The sequence below is a fragment of the Corvus brachyrhynchos genome, unplaced genomic scaffold (genome assembly GCF_000691975.1).
Source record: "Corvus brachyrhynchos isolate BGI_N302 unplaced genomic scaffold, ASM69197v1 scaffold90, whole genome shotgun sequence".
In the NCBI taxonomy this organism is placed as follows: Eukaryota; Metazoa; Chordata; class Aves; order Passeriformes; family Corvidae; genus Corvus; species Corvus brachyrhynchos.
Window position 1 is genome coordinate 1,058,260 of NW_008236932.1, and position 20,660 is coordinate 1,078,919.

Genomic DNA, 20,660 nt, shown 5'->3' on the forward strand with positions numbered 1-20,660 from the left:
TTTTCTCTACCTGAGGTCCAGTGCTGTCTCAGCCAGAAGATCTCAGATCTCTGCGCTCCTGGGGCATACCATCTATCGAGCCATAGGATCCCAAATTTTTATACTTTTCTAATTTCTGTAATTTTTCAATTTTTCTGTTTTCAATAAATTATTCTAATTTTTTATTTAACTAAGAGTTGTCTCTTTTCTCACAAGGAGGACTGCAGCCACCATCTTACTGGACTGCTACCACCACCCTGGCTAACAGGGTGTCAGGTTGTGTCCTGACTCTGTCAGTTTAAACCAGTGTTTTCTGCCTTCATGTTTTTTAAATTTCCCTATTAAATTGTTACTCTGACTTGATGCCTCCCACTGATTTGTTTTCAAACTACTACATTGATCTAGTTGAAGGTGTCTCTGCCCATAGCAGCAGGGGGGTTGGAACTAGATTGTCTTTAAGGTCTCTTCCAACCCAAGCCCATTCTATGATTCCATGTGGAAAGCTGTCATACAACAGCCTGAGCAGAACTGATGATGGGGTCTGTGAAAATACTCAGTCTTCATTAAGCAGTAATAAAAAATACTTAGTCTTCATTAAGCAGTAATAAAATTCGGAATTTCCAGATGCAAAGTCTTGTAACATTACACTTACAGCACTGAGAAAGGAATTTCCTGGACACATAACAGGAGGCTCAATTGCACATGCTGCTTGCTTAGAATCTGTGGTGTAGTAACTCACAGACTTTGATCACACTGTTACTTTGGTTCACAAGAGCTACTGAAACCAGAATTTTTGAAGCAAGTTCTTTTTAAAAGTCTTTACTATTTCTTCACCAGTGTTTTTCTCCTGATGTTCATTCAGTAACACAGGATAAACACGTCAGCCCACACATTACCTTCAGGAGATTCAGACTTAACAGGAAAAGTCTGAAGTAATGAACTATACCAAACCAACCCTTTTCTTTCTTCAGCTGTGTACTAATAAAACACCAGAAACAGGAGATATGGTCTTGAAAAGGTCATCTCGTTAACTCAAAGGACTGGAATTCAAGAATTTTGAGTTCTTTTCCTAGCTCTGTCTTAGACCGTTAATAAACTTGGGATGTTTTTTGCATCTGAAAACAATGATGATAATAACTACCTAGCAGCCTCAAAAAGTATTTGTGGTGCTTTATTCTTCAGTGCTGTGAAGAGCAATGAAGTGTTTGTCATCAGACAATGAAATACACAACATTATTCTTTCACATGGAGCAGACTGTAAGAACTATGACATCTGTCAGTATGACCACTTTTCCTTCCTGGTTCATGTCAAGCATTTAAGTCTGGGCTTCTATTTTTAACAATTTTTTGAAGTATCACCTAAGTTCTCTGCTTCTGTGAGCAGAAATTGAGAAGGCCCTACCTGCTATCCACAGCATTTTCTCTGTTTTACAGAAGTAACACAGGATTATTGACTACTAAAATCCTTTATCCTTGTCTGCTATTGTTTTTAAACTATGCAGATGACTTTTAACATACAACTGGTATATCTCTACACAAGGGAGTATTGTCTTGCTTGCAAGACAGAATTGTGACAACAAAGTACGTGAAGGTGTATAAATCGATCCACATTTGAGAATCAAACTAGGGAGATATCCTCTATGGAACTGACTGAATAACAGCTCAGAACTGGTTTATTGCCTGAAAACATAAGTTTCTAGTTATAAACATTTTTAGACTAAGTAATTGTTAAGGAAGTAATGTCTACAAATGCTTCAAGAACAAAATTTGGAACAACTGGATCCTGTATGTAAGGACTGTGAGCAGGGGGGAAAGGAAAGTCTGTGATTCATTGGTTTTTGTATGTTTATGGTTGACATGGGAAACTCTTTTCCATTCAGTGTAACTCCTCACAATGCTCTTAATATAAACATATCTATGACAGAAATCGTATCTAGTCTTTACAAATAAGTTCCTTATGAATTTCAACTAGAAAGAACATAACTGATGCTTGATCACCAGTTTCTACTGAAATATTTGTCTTCCTGAAGGCTCTTGGATTCAATTTTTTTTTAAAAATTTACTAGAGCTAGCACAGTTCTACATGTTTAGTGAATAAACAGTTGCTTAACTAATATTAATACTAAAGCTCATTGTGAATTTTCCACAGGAAACCTGTTTTTCGTACGTAAAGTCAAAATTAAACATTTAATTGTTGGTCTATCTGACTCATATATCTTATAATGCACCAAAAAGGAAAGGTCCTTTTGACATAAAAAAATATTAACTAGCATTTCCCAGGTCCTATAATGCATTATGGAAATTCTATGTCAGGCATCCATTTCAGCCAAGGCTCTCCAAATACCATTTCCCACGATGCAAAATGAACTTCTCTCTTTGACCTGGCTGGTGCTACATGATTGAAAAATTTGAATTCACCATAGAAGGAACTGGAAGGCAAAAAAGACCATTGAGGCAAAGGCAGTGTATAGTGGGTAAGAAACAGTCTTTTCTTCCCTTGTCAACTACTGGAACACTGAAATGTCATCATACACTAACTGACCAAAAAAAACCCCAAAACCACCAAACCAAAAATAACCCAACAACCAAACCCAAAAAACCCCCCAACCAACCAACCAACCAACCAAACCCAACAAAAACAACAACAACAAAAAAAAAAACCTACCCGAAAACTGAGAGCTGACTCTCAAAGCAGTATCTAGCTGAACTTCTGTGGGGACAAAACAGATTTCAGCCTCCACCAATCTCCCTTTACCATACTTTGTGCATAGTGTTTTGACTCCTAGCAGATTTCACCCTCAGCATTGCACCATGCTGCAAATGCACCAACTTTGCTGTCACCTAAATGCATTCTTAGTGGCAGAGAAGTTTGTGTCAGAGCTCCTTTTTGCTGCATCCCATGAGTCATTGCCAATGTGCTCTAGACAAATTTCAGTTTCTCAGAATTCTAAGAAAAACGTTCCATCTTTTAGAAAAATATCCTATACAATTTTATTCTTACAGCCCATTTATATTTAAATGAATTTTCTGAAAATATTTGTCTACTTTAAAAAATAAAGAAAGAAAGTCTAGAGACATGTCAGTTCCACTAAACCTCCTTAATGTGTTCTTAAAATGTCTCCACTGGACACCTGTTGAAGTGGGATTTGGGTAGTACTGCTAGTTCTTGTCCAGTGAAACCTGGACCAGCTCAAGCAGAGTGCCATGTCCTGAAAACTTGTGGTGATACCTCCCCTGCCCCACTCAGGCCAAACTATGATCTGAGAAATGCTCATTAGGCTTCAGCCTTGATGAAAAGCACCTGGGCTCAGCCTTTCTTGAGCTTATTGGAAACACTGTTCCCAGGAACTAGTGCTGTCTCCTGGTTTTTAACAAACAGTGGAAATTTATTTTTCATGCCTGAAAAACAGCCCAAGGGGAATAATACTTTTTGAAGAAAGTTACCTACTAGGATTGCAGCCAGGATGAAAAAGTTATTATGACCAAAGCTCACTCTGTTTTAACCCTATAAACCATGGTCCAAAGTGAGAGCCTTGGAGCTCTGCTGGACTACAGAAGCTTCTTGCCTGTGAGTGGGGCCTCTCAGAGCCAGCGAACTCTCAGGTCTGCTGTACTCAGAGGATCACCAAACAGCAATGCTGGTGATACGCCCTGTCCTCCAGACTCACCCCTTCACCCACTGAGAAGATGCAAACGCATCTGACGCGAGTACTTCCCTGAACTGAATGGGAATTTTTTCAGAAGTGTATCTCTTAAACATCCTTGAGGTCTGCATGCATGCTAGAGTTAACATGCCATATCAAATGTGCTGTGAATGTTACTCTCCTGGATTCTTAGTATTTTAGATTTGTAAGTAAGTTAGGCCTGTGAGTTACTGTGGTGCTATAGTAAATTCTGTATGAATCCTTTGTTCAATTAACTTAAGCTATACATTAAGTGCTGTTAAGTTTAAGTGCTGTTAAACCTTTATGCCAAAAATTTCCTAGGCTCCATTTAGCAAGAGGGTCTACTCCACACCTTGTGAGTCAACAGCAAGTCCTTCTTTATTCCTTTTTTCTTTTGATCCTTATCCTTTCCTACCCTTTCTTTTCCTCCTCCCTCCCCCCCTCCCTCAGCCCGCAAGCCTTCTCACAGGTAATATTTGGATTGATTTTGGTCGTAGATTGAAGGGGTTTAGATTTTTCTTTGCTTTTTCTCTGTGTGCTTTAACCATCTAGTAAGTAGTAGGGTGAACCTTAGCAACGAACTTTGTAATGCTTTTGCTTTTACACTAACCCTGCTTTTGCCAATACCTTTGCCAGTGATTCTTTAAGCAACCCTAAAACACACATTCACGACACAAGTCTTTGGAATATCTTGGCTCTTCGAGGTAAGCGCTCTCAAAAGGATTGCTGCCCGCTGAGTCCTGGTAAATTATTTTCCTGTGAAGGATGACTTAGTCCAGATCAACAGACTGGTAGATCTGTTTGCAGACCACAATGTCTAAAACATCCTCTGGAACCTGGGAATCATGTATCAGCCTTTTTTTGCTTCTTTTCTTCTGTCATAAAGTTGGCTAGAGTTTTTCCTGCAAGAAAAAATGTAGAATAAGAGACAGCACACGTTTTGCATGTCTGGTGGTGTAAAAAGAAAATATTGCAGAACACTGCTGCCTGACCAGAGTTTCAAGGGACCAGAAACTTCTTTTTTCTTTATTTTCCCTTTCGGCAGCTCTGTTTCACAGAGGCCCAGACAGGGCACGAAAATAAAGGAGTACAGAAAGTTCAAATGAGAAACAGATGTTGGGAACAAGTGTTGAAACAATACTCAATGCCCCAACAGCCATTTGCTTCAGTACCCTGAATACCCCAGGAACATAAAAAGAATATATTACAACAACACATATATCGGTACGGTGATGGAAACTAATGAACTAACTAATTTATGATTTACATAACTGAAATCTAATCTAAAAATACAGAGCTTGGTAATATGATTTTTTAAGTTATTAGACAAAAAATTATTCTGAAATTAAACATTACTGAAATGAGAGTTAATTTCCAGCATAGGGTTAGTACCTGTAGAGTAAGTGTAATGCCATAATATAAATTCAGTTATGACCATGAAGACTTAACTGAAAGTTCTATTATATTTCAAAAGTTGCAATGTAGACTGACATAAGTAAGGATATTCATATACCACTCCTGCATACAGATGTACACAAAAATGTCTCCAGTGAGGACCTCAGAGCACGTATGGGAAGACAGATTTTCTCTCTTCCTGCTCCATATGATATATCAGTTTGAGAAGAGAACATGCCTTATGGAATTGTTGCTCCTTCATCTTCTTCCCTTGCAAGAGGTGTATATAATAATATGTTGTACTGAGATGGTTGTGGGTGGTTGTTATGCTATCTAAGGTGTTTTCAAGGATATTTTGCCCAGTTGTACTTTCCTAAAGAGATTGCCACCTCAGTCTCATAACTGCTTGGGTGTTCCTTGTAAAGAAGTGAAAAGGAACAACTGAAGAAACATATTTCTTACCTTGGTTGAGCAGTATCCGACTATATATCTGACTGCTTCATATACGCATTCATGTATTTCTTGTATTGGCTGAGCTGTATTAAAGTCTGTATCTCACTACTTCAAATATTGTAATCTGGAGTTTTTCCACCTTTCATGCAGTACTGAAGAGGTCTTTGAGCAACACTACCCTCTAACTTCAGCTGCTGAAATTTGAAGTTGCAATTCTGCTTTCAGCTACTGCCACAAACCACACTGGCAACAACCATTAGTAATGACAGGTCCCCTACAGAGAGCTCCTGAAGGAGCCACCCTGGTATCAAGTAGGAATGAATCAGTAGTCATATTATTGTTCGTACAATTCTGCTCCTCACGTTTCCTGCTCTGTTGAGAATTAGAGATTATAGACATGAGCTGGTCTTCACATCTAAAACTGAGTAACAGAGGCTGTAGATGTAAGGATTGATTTTACATATTTCAGAAAACCATGAATTTCTAACTGCAATTTATTTTTTCTTATAAGAAGGTGAATAACAAAGTAACCTTTCAGCAAACCTTGGTGCACTCCTTAAATAAAAGGAAAGAATAGTATTTAAGGATGTATGTGCAAAACTGTTTTCTACTGACATACAAAGCTCCAAGGTATTCTGCAACAAAGGTGTTTTACAACTAAGTCCTTGTTGTTCATAAAAACTTTGAAATACATCCTTAAAGTCAAGATCATATCTAAGCATTACCTTGTAAGCATACATGCATTTTATACCTGTGCTATTATATTATCTATATAATACGTAAATAATATATATTCTAAATAAACCAGAGCCTAAATTATGGGAGAACTTGTAATACAAGATGTTAAGCTTGTAATACACTATAGAGAGTATTTCCTTCTAACCAAAGTAAAATCTCCTGGCCAGTTTCTCATAACTTCCAATAATACCAAGAATCTTGTGACTGAATTTAAATTTCAAAAAATTATTCATAGATTTTTAACTTACTTATCTGTTTTCTGGGTCTCAGATATTAACAGAGTTAAGAGAGAAAACTCCAGGGCAGCAAAATCAGCTAATGATAAACATGTGCTAAGAGTTTCCTAATCATGAAAAAGATCTCTCTATGTGAACACTGCTGCATCTTGCCCCTGCTGTCAAGACTGAAAACAATTTCCATTAAATGGTGTGAACTTCCAGAAAAAATAGTGTGAACTTTTAAGAAATCTGTCCCTTTTAGCAGTAAAAAGTCCTTTAACAACTCCAATAGTAGCCTTACTTTTCGTTCTTATAAATAAAAGAACTTTGGTATCAACAGAACAAAAGATAGGACACACATGCTTATGAACACCTAAAAATTTCTTCAGTCACTGAACACGTTCTTCCCAATGGTGCTTCATTTAAATTTCAAAAAATTATTCATAGATTTTTAACTTACTTATCTGTTTTCTGGGTCTCAGATATTAACAGAGTTAAGAGAGAAAACTCCAGGGCAGCAAAATCAGCTAATGATAAACATGTGCTAAGAGTTTCCTAATCATGAAAAAGATCTCTCTATGTGAACACTGCTGCATCTTGCCCCTGCTGTCAAGACTGAAAACAATTTCCATTAAATGGTGTGAACTTCCAGAAAAAATAGTGTGAACTTTTAAGAAATCTGTCCCTTTTAGCAGTAAAAAGTCCTTTAACAACTCCAATAGTAGCCTTACTTTTCGTTCTTATAAATAAAAGAACTTTGGTATCAACAGAACAAAAGATAGGACACACATGCTTATGAACACCTAAAAATTTCTTCAGTCACTGAACACGTTCTTCCCAATGGTGCTTCCAGATTATGACAGTAGAAGATAGGCTGTTTATTTATTAGTGGGTAAAATTTTTAAAAATAACTGAAATTACATGATCAGATCTGACTCTTGAGTGATGTCTGAAGGCATTGCTTGGTGACATTAAAAGCTGAACTTCTTTCATATCCACCTTAATTAGTAATTGCCTGACATAAAGGTACAAACATGACCTTTACATTTTCACTCTTTCTTAGAGAAAGAAAACACTTCCTGTTCCAATATATGTGGTGCATCCCACCGCCTGTTTTATGTGGCTAACTATATTCACAGGCTATTATGTGGAAGTACACACATCAGACAAATTACTTAAAACCTGCTCACCATAATTCAGCAAGCACTTGCATGGACTTGTATTCAGAAAATGGGTAGAATTTGGTCAGTATTACACTAAAATTTCTATAAACTATTTTCTCTCTCCTGAGTTAAGCAGACTGAAAATCAATTTGATTAACATATACCTAAAAATATGCTACAAAATGCACCTGAACATCCACGTAAATGAATGTTAGTGGTTACTAGGGTTTTGGACCTCCTAGTTATAACAGCCAACAAACTGTACGATTTCCTCACTTATGTGCATCATCCTGAAGTTCACATAGGCTTTCTACAAGCCAGATAAACTAAAATTTTGCAAGACTTACGCTTTTTTTCATCTTTCAGACTATCAGAAGTACTGACTTCTTCTGCCAGTACAGTCATTCCTCAGTTCACTGTAGGTGTTCAAAATGCACATAACACTTCTTCCCAGTGAACTGACAAGCATAACAATGAAAGAGGTTTAGTTATAGAGGGTCTAAATGATCTGCTGTGGGGATGAACAAATTTTATTAAAGTATTTGTTTAAAAGTCCAGCAGTAGCCAACTCAGAGCTATTGAAAAACCCAAACCCCATTGGGTTAAACTTACTCATTTCAGAGAAGGAAAACAGAGGAATAGAAGCTGGAATTCAGAAATGAAGGGAGAAGAGATTGTATGATTTACTCAAAATCCAATGGTTGGGTCTATTTCTACTTTATCCTTTACCATAGACACCAGAACAGCTATTTCTATATGTAACACAGAGAATACCAAAACCTGAACTCTTGACCTTGCTATACTTGCAGCAAATCTGTTTAACTTCAGTATGTAAAGCAATTCATAGAAGACATTAGAAGTTCATGCACAAGATCTATGAGAACCAACCAAGAGAATCTTTAATTCCTAACGCATTGCCAAATTTAAAATTAAGTTGCTATACGAGAGTTGATGAAAATATTCAAATGACTGTCATATTAACGTGATTAACACTAATTAAGCACCTGATGAGATACCTTCTTGTGTATCAAGAACATATAGTCTTTCTCTAATATTCAGGATGCAGAAAGAAAGCTGCTGAAAATATCGAAATTTTTAGAAAATCAGAAAATGATAATTTTTCCCTTAGAAATTACAATATTACAAGCATAAAGTACCATACACAACCCAAATCAGGGTTCTCAGGTGGAGCACCCATCTTATGAGTCAATAACAGAACAAGCCAAAGCATCACACATGGAAGAAATTTTGTAACACATCTGTTACAAAACCAATATAGCTAAACAAAGTCTGTAGAGCAACTTCTTTAAATAAAGAAGTCATAATTTATTGATTACTTTTCCACAAACTCTCAGACAATAATACAAAGAAAGGTGTAGCAAGATTTTTCTAGTCTAGATGTTCTTCCAAGTGTTGTTCTACACAATAGGAAAGCTGGTTTAAGCAGTAAGTGAAAAAATTGGTGTAATTAACCATTATCTTAAATTACAACCATCTAATATTGAACTCTTTTCCTTCAGGTTTCTAGTTTGACACCAGGGCACAAAAATAAATTATACACAGAGTGCTTTTCAGGCTATGTGTGCAAGGTGAATGTCCTCATTCCTCTTGTTGTACTTGCACAGTTCAGGGATGTCCATGTATTATGTTAATGACTATATAAACATTCAAAAAGCAGTGTGGAAATTGGTTTCTGGTCTTTTTCACCAATTTTTCACTTTAATGGCATCATAAAAAAAACTCATCATCTCTGAAAGAAGTATCTCCTCATGGTAGTAGAAAAATCCCCATTGGTCAGATCATTACAACGAGACTAACCCTGTGCCCATCCCAAACCACTCAGCCCGACTCTAGAGTAGTCTTTATTTTCCAGCTTTAATGAGATACTTGAATTTAACTTGTATAAAAAAGATATGACTAAGCAGATGAATTATTTACATGAGCTGAAGCCAAACTTTTTATTTGTGAAGCCTAAGCACAAAAGTGCTTTTGCACTGCAGATTTCCAATATGATTACAGCCTAGATTTTCTGGTTCCCAGTTGAGCTATGCTCAGCAAGGAGTTTGTATCAGTTTGGAACACCCAGCAGCCCTGCAATTGGCTTTCTTGACCTTCAAATAAATTAAAGCATCCTAATAGCCTGCTGCTACCAACTGCAGAGAACAATTCAGTGGGTAAGAACTATCCTGACCTTGCTTCTTTCCCAAGGAGCGCCCATGCCAGGGTGAAGAGTACAATCAGAAGCCATTAGCATTAATTAACCCCCAGAAGTTATGCAGAGAAGTCATATGGAGGCTGAGCTATCAACTTTCTATCTGCCTTCCAAAACTTACACTGCACAAATGTCATGCAGAGTCAGGTCTTTCACCTATCAACAAAATGAATGAGAAATCAGAAGGACTGACATAACCTTTCCCTTGGAAACCAGTGGCTAAAATGTTGCTACTGCACTAGATAGGCCATAAAGTTAAAGCATAAAACAAATTTATTTCCTTGCTTGATAGAAATTCGAGCAAGAATTTTGAACAAACCAAGCCTGAGCAGTCTTAAAAGACCTTCTTAACATGTATTTTATGACAGTTTTCCTCTGTGAAATTTTCCCAGACGTGGGTATTCATCATTGGACATCAAGAAATTAAATGATGAGAATCATTTCACAGAAGTTCTAACTCATATATTCACTTGGAAATTGCACTTTACACATGCTTCATTCTGATTGGAACATCATGAATATATTTGTTATTTTCTAGACATGATGCTATGATTTGAAGAACTACAACCAGATATTGATCAAGATACTACTAAGGGTTGTAGAGATTTTGTACATTCAGTGGCAGAGAACTTGTTCTCTATGTACAGGCATTTCTTCCTAAAATAACTGCTAGTCATTCAGAGTGGTAATCACCCCACTGCCTCCCACTTCTGGATATTTACTTCTGGTGACTATTTTCAGAAGAACTCATATGCAAATTTACTTACTATATCAAGCCAGTCATCCCCATAGAAAACTAATAAAACCCAGAAATATTGTGACTGAAAGACTGCCTGACACTATTGTCAATGCTACTGAGAGTTTTCTGTTGCAACAGATGCAACAGAAAAGCCAGGTAATTCACTTAGCTCCTCTCCTACTCTATTTGCTTCAAAAGAAACAAAATCTGTGAAGAGCCATGTCTGCAGTAACTACGCTGTGGAGAGGCTGCTGCAGTAGTCTTATGGAGGCCTTGTGAATTAATTCCTCTAAATTTTTCTCAGTAGTGCAAAAGAATTTTCTATTTATTCTCTCATGCAGTATCAAAGCAAAGACACAGATCCACAACACACATATGCACACACACACAAATACCAAAGCAGTGAAAAAAACCTCCCCCTAATATTTTATTAGCAAGCTTAACAAATTTGCCAATGCTTCAAAAATCAAGAAAAAAAGCAAAGAAGAAATTAGAATATTCTTCCTACAGTTATGATAAATTAAAATAAAGAGGGTAATAAAATTGCTGGAGTGCTCATTAGAAAATTTAATGAAATGCAAGAAAAATGAAAAAAATCCAAGCCAACAGATGTGATTACTTTCATATTCTGTTTCACAGTTTATGGCATCATAGAAAGGCTTTTATTTCAGAAATGGAAGTTAGACCAAGTCAGAAACAAGACCGTATGTATGTAATTTAGGCAATTTGAAAAAGAGACAGGAAGAAAAAAATCGGGAAGTGTCAGCCATGCCACTTTACAAAATAGAGCTGCCATTGATTATCTTTCATTAGCACATGGGCATGGCTGTGAAGATTTTGAAGGATTATGCTGTATGAACTTATCCGATCATTCTGTTTCCATTCACAAACAGCTACAAAACCTAAGGGACCTGGCTAACCAAATTACAACAGCTGACCCGTCTTGGCTAGACAGTTTGTTTGATGGTTGGAGCTTTGCACCTTGGCTAAGGGAACTCTGTAAAATAGGCTTGATTATTCTAGTAGTAATAATTATAGTTTTAGTAGCAGTACCTTGTATACTTCAGTGTGTGCAAAAAATGACGAGTAGGACTGTGTCTAATATCTTAGTTGTTCATCAGAACGGGAGAGATGTTGGGGAAGATGAAACAGGAAAGCCTTACAAATATGATTGCCTGACAAAAGATTTTGGGAATATGAAAACTACAGGCAACATCGAAATGAAAGCCACTTTTGAAATACCAAATCTTAGTTACTGAACAACTAGAAAACAATGGTATGGCCGACTGAAGGTAATCCCCTCTTGATTGAACAATACCCTCTGCTAGCAGGCAGGTCCAAGGGTCAGAGCAGACCCTACTAGCTCAGCAGAAGGGGTCCAAAGAGTAGTTTTTAGAAGTTAAGATGTAACACTCTATGGTAATATAAGAACTCTTATAGGCTGTATGTAAATGCTATAGGATTTGTATCTTGTATAAGACTGGTTAATGACAATTAGAATATTCAGTACAGAGATGATTTATTGTATTGTAACCAGGACTTCAGAATCCACTCTACTTACTCCCTGACCCGCTTACTCTCTTACTTACCTCCTCTTCGCTTACTCCACTCTTACCTACTTGCTCTTACTTTTACACTCTTGCTCTCTTGGGCCTGCTCCGAGCTGAGTCTGGCAGCTCTAAGCAGTGCCCCTGTACCCACGCCCTTTGCAATAAACCGCATGTTCCAAGATCTGACTTCAGAGATCTCTCGTCTCCGTCCGTCCTGACCGTCCAACCCACCCCAAGCTCCTACAGGGAAGTCCCTGACAATCACCAGGTAGAATCTCTATTCAGAATAGTCTTCAGTGGACTGAAAAGCCAGGCCTAATCTGGAGTGTGTGAAGAAAACCATGGCAGGTGCAGAATATTTTTATGCAATAACAACATCCTTGAGTCTTACATGTTCTAGTATATTCCTCACTTGCTACAGAAAAGGAAGGCCACCTTCATAAAAAATCACATCAGAAAAAAGGAAAAGACACCCAGAAGAAGGAGTGCATTCTCTTTTGTTCAAATCATTCAAGTCTGTTGGCTAACATATTTTCATCACTCTAGCAGTGTTCCTCTGACCAAAATAAGATATACCATTGATGTGTTCCCTCAAGATATGACAAAGTTGCTCAAAAAAACACCAAAGAATTGAGATATAAATACTGATCAGTTAGGAACTGCATACTCTTCTTCCCATCACTTACCTGTTTCAATGTAGGACAATAAACACTAAAAACTTACTTATACACTGGGTTTTGATATTATTATCAGTTTGCACCCCACCGCCTCTTGTCCTATCAAGTAGGCACCGCTACACCCACCACACAGTTATATTCATTGGTAAGGTCCCCCTGAGCTTTCTCAAGGCTGAGCAGTCCCAGCTCTCTTGCCTGCTCCTTGATGATGCGGTCCTTGACTTGACTTGATCCAGGATGTTCGTGTTTTTCTTGCACTGGGAAGCCTAGAAATGGACTAACAGCTGCAGATGTGTCTCACATGTGATAGAGAGGAGGGAACACTACCCTCAACCTACTGGCAGGCATTGCCTTTCCTAATGTAATCCAGGAGACCTCTGGCCTTCTTTGCTATGAGGGTGCATTGCTGGCTCATGGTCAACTAGTGCCCACCAGGACACCAAGGTGCTTTCCTGCAAAGTTGCTTTCCACCATGTCAGCCCCAAGTTTTTAGAATTCAGGAAATTATCTTGTGTTTAGTGGTTTCACAGCAAACATTCAACAACAGCTTTGACATTGGAAAGACACCAGATTTTCTCCATCATTCTGTGGCTTGAAAGCTCAGTATGTTTAATCTCTGCCAAAGGATCACGTTACATAAACTCTGGGTATATCACATAATGTACTCTTTTGCAAGGACATGGAGTGCTTTTAAATGAAACACTTGTTACTGGTTGTAGTGGTTCAACAACCTTGTAAATTAAAAAGACTTATTAAATTTTCATCTGTATTTTTCAACTCCACTTTTAAAAACCTTGAAACATGATTCTGCTAATGCTGCTGGAGCTACAGATTCATTAGTCAGAATTTTCACCACAGACTCTTACTCTCAAAGTTACATCATAAAATTGTGTTTAGGTATTAACATTAGATTTCTAAGACTAATTGTAAACTAGTTCTAAGCCAGGAGCACACACACACACACACACACACACACACACAAAAAAAAAGAACCAAAAAACATTGTCCAACTTTAAAGTATAAAGTCTCCCAGGTTTTTTGTTCCTATAAATTGTGTAAAATAAAAATCAGCCTGTTTCATAAACCACATATTGAAGAGAAATTATCCAAAATTGTTTTAACCTTTTGCTCATTTTGATGAAAGAAATGATGCAGTTATGCTTGAAAACTTGACACTACAAAGAAATGTCCATTAATTGGACTCACATGCTTGCAAGTAGAACTTTCTGCTCTCAAGCTGCTACAATCCATCTCTTATATTATATGTATCCTGAAATTGACCAGTAATGTACTTTCCTATTCAAAGATGTAACAGATGGTCTGGTGAAGACATGTAAGGGCAGCTTATGAAATATATATGAGATATCAAATTCAATATGCACCTAATATTGCAACATTTACTCATGTTTTTAGATACCCAAACTTCTTAGAACTTCCATTTGTTCTGTGATTATGCTCATAACCTAAGTGACAGCAGCTGTTTCTTTAAAGTCAAAAGACCAGTGACAGAAAATTTGAGTGTTCCAAGAACTGTTGTGTACAACTAATTACTTTAAGAAAACTTATAGTGCATTCCAAACTTTTGTTTACATTTGCTGATTTTCATTGGGAAAAAAAGTGATTTTTTTTTTTCTAGAAAAAATTTAGTTTACTTTGAGACTATGATATGAAGAAACAATGCCTTTAAAAAAACTCAAGTTAAAATGCCACAATCCTTTGCACATTCTGGTAAAAGTAACTGTTAACTAGTAGACTGAAAAATTCGGAGAACTTACATTGTTAAAATTTGTTCTTGTATGTCTTTTATCTTTCTCATATATCAACATTATTAGTATCAACACTGAAACATGATTTTCATTAATCACCACATAACAGTATTGTCCAAGTATGCAATTTCCAAAGTAGTACTCTTTGTACTTTAATCATTTGATTTACCAAACTAAAGCTTTGCTTTAGAAGTCAGGAAGCTTCACAGATCACTTTCTGATCTGTGGAGTTTGATGAGTTCCTTTGACTGGACTCCTGAGGGAGGAATCCTACCTGAATTCTGCTCAGCTTTAGACTTAACTCCTAGATCAGTTCCAAAGGGGAAAGGAAACAGAGAGAAATCTTGATCAGTCAGGCGCCCACTGGAATACACTACAAGACTCCAATTCCTCAGCTGCTTTTGTACATGAACTTGATGAAAGATGACACTGACTCAAAGGCTTTTAATTACTGAAGGGAGCACTCAAGGATCACTTTGTTGCATCTGGAGTAAATCGCATCTGTTTATGATTTCAGACTTAGGCAGACAGTAACTTCCAGTTTCTCTCTCCGTATTTCTGAGTTTTTGTTCACAACTACAATTTGACATCAATGCCAAGATTCATCCTGCCTAACTAATTTTTAATTGAGGCATTTAGGTTAAGAATCTGATCACCCTAGACTTCTGTTACCCTCAGCAACAAGATCATAGATAAACTTAAGTGCTCTCTGGAATTATCCCTGTGTTGCCCTCTGAAGGGAATGGAAGTAACAAATAATCCTGATTTGACTCCTGCTTGATTAAACATCCTGTTTAAAAGCCTAACATAGGGTGTGACAAACTTTGCCTTCAGACTTTTCTACACATAAAATTTATGCTTACCAAATTGAAATTCTGGGACAAAATAATTTCTGAATTGTCAGAGTACAATTAAACGATGATGTTTTGTTTTATATTTTCACATAAGTAACTAAAACTATTCTACAGATGAGAAATTCTCTTCCATATTAGCCAAGAAGTTTCTCCTGTACTTGTCTGTTCACACCTCTCTATTCATAGTAAAGATTCCATGCTATTCCTGATCCCACTCACTTAAAATTTCATACTACAATTCATCCCTTTCTTTCCCACTCCTTTCTGCAGCTTTTTCTTTGCAATACAGACAGCAATCAGCTCCATTAATCCCATCAGTCACTCCAGTACTATCCCATAGACTCCTGTCCCATCTATTTCTAAGCTCCATCACCCACTTCCAAATTCCTCTTCAGGGACTGGGTATGCAGACTCATCCTGTGTAGCTCTAACTGTAGACACCACAGGTGTGCATTCCCTGTGCATTTTTTACTGAGAATTCCAACAACCTCTCTCTGTGAATGAGTCAGACCCACTTCATTCTCATCTTTCCCGGCACATCTGTTGTTTGAGAGCCATGCCAAAGAACCACCGTCCATTTTTTGCTCATGGGATCTCTTCAGAGTGCTTCTGCAGTTTATTTTCAAGTGTTCCTCCTGCAAGGGATCAGAGAGAGCTTGCTCTTTTTTCTCCCCCTGAATCTTACCTTTGAGTAGTCTTTTCTGCTATCATAAATTCAGCGGTCATCTGTGGACTGAAACATAGAAGTGTTTTTTTCTACTCCAAACTCACCAACCAGGTCTTAACAATTTTTGGATATGGAATGTTTTGGGTTACCCACAACATTTTATTGGAAATTATATATAGTTTTAAAATTTATAATAATACTGAAGGAATCTAGCAGACTTTAGGACCACATTTTTTACTTAACATTTTACCTGTGTGTAATAAGGGAAAATTTCGGCCTCACACAACAAGCAATTGAAATAGTCAGCTGAACTACTGGAACTGCTTCGTAAAAAAGGAAAATGTAGGATATAGGAATTATTCAGTGATGTGTTTATGATGGGTTGCAGAAGAAAACAATGTGCTTTACACATTTAATATCTCAGGCTGGAGTTCACCACAAAATCTTCTTTCCAAGCTCTGTTTTCATATACATTAAAATAATAATTAAATTTAGAATTTTTAAAAAAATTTAAATTCCCAATGTGTTGCTGAATGTTGAATGAATTTTAAGTACGAAGGAATCTCAATGTTAATTCTGCTTTCTTAATAACAGGGATATGATCACTTATGATGTAAATATAGTGAGTTTCACCAAAGCATCTGTTCTAATGAGTACATAAGGACAGTAACACAGGTATGTGTGTATGAAGACTCAAAAGTGAAGAAAGCAATACGGAAAATAATTGCAATAATAAGAGCAAACTTTTCTATTCTGTCTTAATAGTCGAAAGTCTTCATAGAACATGTTTATAGACCATGAAAGAATTTTTTACTATATATTTTTTCAATACTTTTCCTATGTAAATAAGAATTTATATCCTGTGGCAGAGGCGGACACCACCTTCCCTTTGTCTCCCTACACATAGTTGGCAGTGGGGGCTGCTGTCTTGGGAGGGGGCGGTACCCCCCCACCATTTTGGGTGTCTCCATGTTCCTGTGGGGTTCCTGAGATTTAGTGATTTTGTGTTAAGTGATTGTTTTTTGGGGTTTTTTTTTTGCCTGTTGCTGTTTTGCATGTTAGTAAACTGTTATTTTTTCAGTTATATCTACTAGGTTTTGTTCCTTATTAGTGGAAAGGGATTGGTTGAAACTAAGGGGAGGTAACTCATTTTAGAGCATCCACAGCTTTAAATTGTCAAGACAAAAAGAAAGGGAGCAAGCCCAGAAGAGATGTCTTGGTATCAGTATAAAGAAACTCCTCTGGCAAAAGTCAAAGCACAAGCTGCAGGAAACTACAAGTTGCAGAAAACCTTCTGGTTTTGTGGTCCTCAGTGTCTAGCTAACATTACTGGCACTTCTTTCTGTAAAGCTTCTTAAAGTTTAAATTTGATTCACAAAACATGAAAGATTAATTGAAATTTCTACAATTTACTTCTTGTCATTTCCAATACAAAACAAACTTCGTACATATTTCATTACATCTGTACTGAGCATATGAACTCAAGAGTCAGTCTGCAATAATCACATATTTCAGTAAGTACTCCAAAAATATAACTTTTATGCATGGCCTCTGGGATCAAGGCCAGTTGTAGCTACAAGATGGTCTACACAGCTGCTACCACATCACATGAACCTGGAGCGTGCCAAGATAAAGGGAGAGAAATAGGACCCAGCCATAACCCCCTCTTTCTTTAAATAGTTTTCCATTTCAACTCCCCTGTATTGTTCTGCAACATCTTATGTCCTACAAATAGAATCATAGAATTGTAGAATATCCTGAGCTGGAAGGGACCCATCACTGAAGTCCAACTCTTGCCTTGCACAGGACACCCCAAGAATCACACCACATGCCTTAGAGCATTGTCCAAACCCTTCTTGAGCTCTGTCAGGCTTCCCTGGGGAGCCTGTTCAGTGCCCAACCATCCTCTGGGTGAAGAACCTTGTCCTGATAGCTGACCTAAACCTCCTCTGACACAACTTCAGGCCATTCCCTTGGGTCCTGTCACTGTCACCACACAAAAGAGATCAGTGTCTGCCCCTGCACTTCTCCTCATGAGGAAGTTGTAACTGCAGTGAGGCCTCCCTTATCCTCTTCTTCAGGCTGAACAGACCCAGTGACCTCATATGGCTTTCCACCTCTAGGCCTTTCACCATCTTCAAGGCCCATAAATACGTGCTGCCCTGCAACATGAATACACACACAGCTGTTCTCAAAGGAGAGAAAATGGTTCAGAAAAATGCATTCCAACACTGAGAATAAGTGCCAAAATATTGGAGTTAAATACTGACATGACAGGAAGAAACATCAGAACAAAACACCAAAGTATGAATGTGTTACATGGGGCAATGCCTCAGAGCATCCTGACTGTGACAAGCTGACAAGAAAATCTTGACTCAGAACGAATTTAAGTCAAAATATAGTATGACAAAGGGCCAACAAAGAAGTTGTGAGGCACAAAGATTCTTAACTCTGGAAGGTCAGTGAGGTTTAAAAAGGGAGAAAGAAATAAACTCACTTATTTTCAGCAATGACTAAGTGAGAAGAAAACAAAATTGTTGGATGAAAAAGGGCCAGAAGTATGTCATCAGGGCCTACAAGAAACTTTCAAAGCAAGTTAATTCAGTATTCAGACGAAATGGAAAGGCAAATTGAAGTTATTACCCAATAGGCTACACAGACAGGGAACAACTCTAATTGATGTGAGACCAGGCCGGCACTGGTTGGATTCACAGAACCGCAGCTGGCTCCCTGGTCCTGCTTTTGTCTTTCTCTTTGCTAAGATGCACAATGGAATTTAAGACTGGCATATCTAGGGATTAGTTTTGCATGAAATATCAAGACAAAAGGAAGAAGCACTTTATTTTCCTTGGAAGATCTTTCCTTCTGGAGTTTCTGCAATCCAGTTTTACACTCAGTGCAAACAGATCCGATCTAGATGTGAGATTATGTCCAGTAATTCTTAAAAGTACATTGACGGCATTATGCGTATCACATCCAAGACTAATCTATATTCAGATATAGTCAAATTCAGCTCCTTCTCATGTAGAACACTATAGCTGCCTGACCTTGGTGGTACTACAAAGAAAAGATCACTCCAAAGAAGAGATCACTCCATGACGGTTGGCTGAATTTCAGTAAACTGGATATAACTGTCCAAGTCAGAATTTTTATGAAGCAGCAGCTGTGGTAAACACCCCACATCTGCAGTGAGAGTCAAAGCACTCTCAGCAAATGCTTTAAATGAAAATCAGCTCCTGTTGGAACAAAATTCCTTTACTACAAGATGAAGGGATGAGCTCAAAGTATTTTCAGTTGGCTTTTTACTGATCCAAATGAAACCTAGACTGCTACTGAACATCCAGCACCGCTTTCAGAAACATCCTAAATGGAACTCAAAAGTAATACGTTGAAGGACTAGTCTGGCTTAACCTCACTTCCATGTAAGACTTGATAAAAAGTTCAGTCAAAGGTGATTTTGCTGCAGTTCACTCACAGGAGATGCCTGAGCACCAGTTAGAAATTAAACATTAAAATATAACAAGATCCAAATGCTAGATCCTGCAGATAAAATGCATTGCAGAGACAGCTGACAACAGTTGTATTTGTTTAAATATTTAGACTTCAAAGCAGAATCCTAGGCACAAGAGTGCCATCCAGGGGCCAGCTAATTGCTGGTAAATGTCCAAAGAATTTCCTGAAACTTTTTTTCCGTATAAACAAAACTGGGTTTGTTTAAAACAATTTCCCCAAATATTTTCAAATATGACCTCAGTTCTTTTTAATACTGCAACAGATAAACAGCAATATGAAATAAAAACTGATTCATTCTCTAGACATACTAAGATTTGCTTACATTTAAGCATGGATTTTCCAGAAGTTTTGTTTCAATAGAAGAATATTTGTAGCAATGTATATCAAGAAGTTCTTCTAGCCCAATAAACTGGCAATCACGAGGAAAGTTCTGATGAAACTTTGCCAAAGACATCGCGAAAGCCAGAACACGTGCTCAGCCACATTTCACTACAGACATTTAAAATTAATGATGTATATAAAATGTCACACAACCAAAGCTTCAGGAGGTACAGTTTCTACACAACTCCAAATCTTCCTTCTGCTCAAATGAAAAACCCAACCTGGAAACTGTAAACCACTTTGGAAATGGAGGCTGTTTTGTCAGGGTGGGGACAGAGCAAAGCCCAGAGATACAGCAGTGGTCACAATTTACTCCTGTAATGAGTTCCACTCAGCAGCAAAAAGGGGGGGCAAGAGAGGGGAAGCAAGAACCCCAAAATATTTCTAAGATTACAAACCAGTCGTGGGGGCAGAGGCCACTTCAGTTTAAGGATTTACAAGCGTACATCTCCCGAGGCTTTGGATTCAGCCAGCCAGCCAGCGATGCCATCCGCGCAGCAGCGCAGAGCAAACGCCGCGCTGCGAGGGTTCAGCTTTCACCTCATGCGAGGCGAGCTCTTTAGGAATGGTCCCAAACGCCTCGGGTAGGCCGGGCTCGGGATCCGCCTCCTGCCCACGCCGCTCATCACCCGCGAACACCAGAAAAAACAACCCAACCAAAGCCCTTCGACCCCGTTTCGAACGGGAGCT

General features: G+C 37.9%; 1 long non-coding RNA gene across 1 annotated transcript; it reads right to left on the reverse strand.

Annotated features, from left to right (window-relative positions):
• Window positions 1–303: 303 nt before the first annotated feature.
• LOC108445197 lies at window positions 304–20,638 on the reverse strand. Its single transcript, XR_001859962.1, has 2 exons — window positions 20,369–20,638; window positions 304–4,546 (listed from the first exon to the last, which is right to left on the reverse strand). It is a non-coding gene; the product is annotated as an uncharacterized LOC108445197 (long non-coding RNA).
• Window positions 20,639–20,660: the final 22 nt, after the last annotated feature.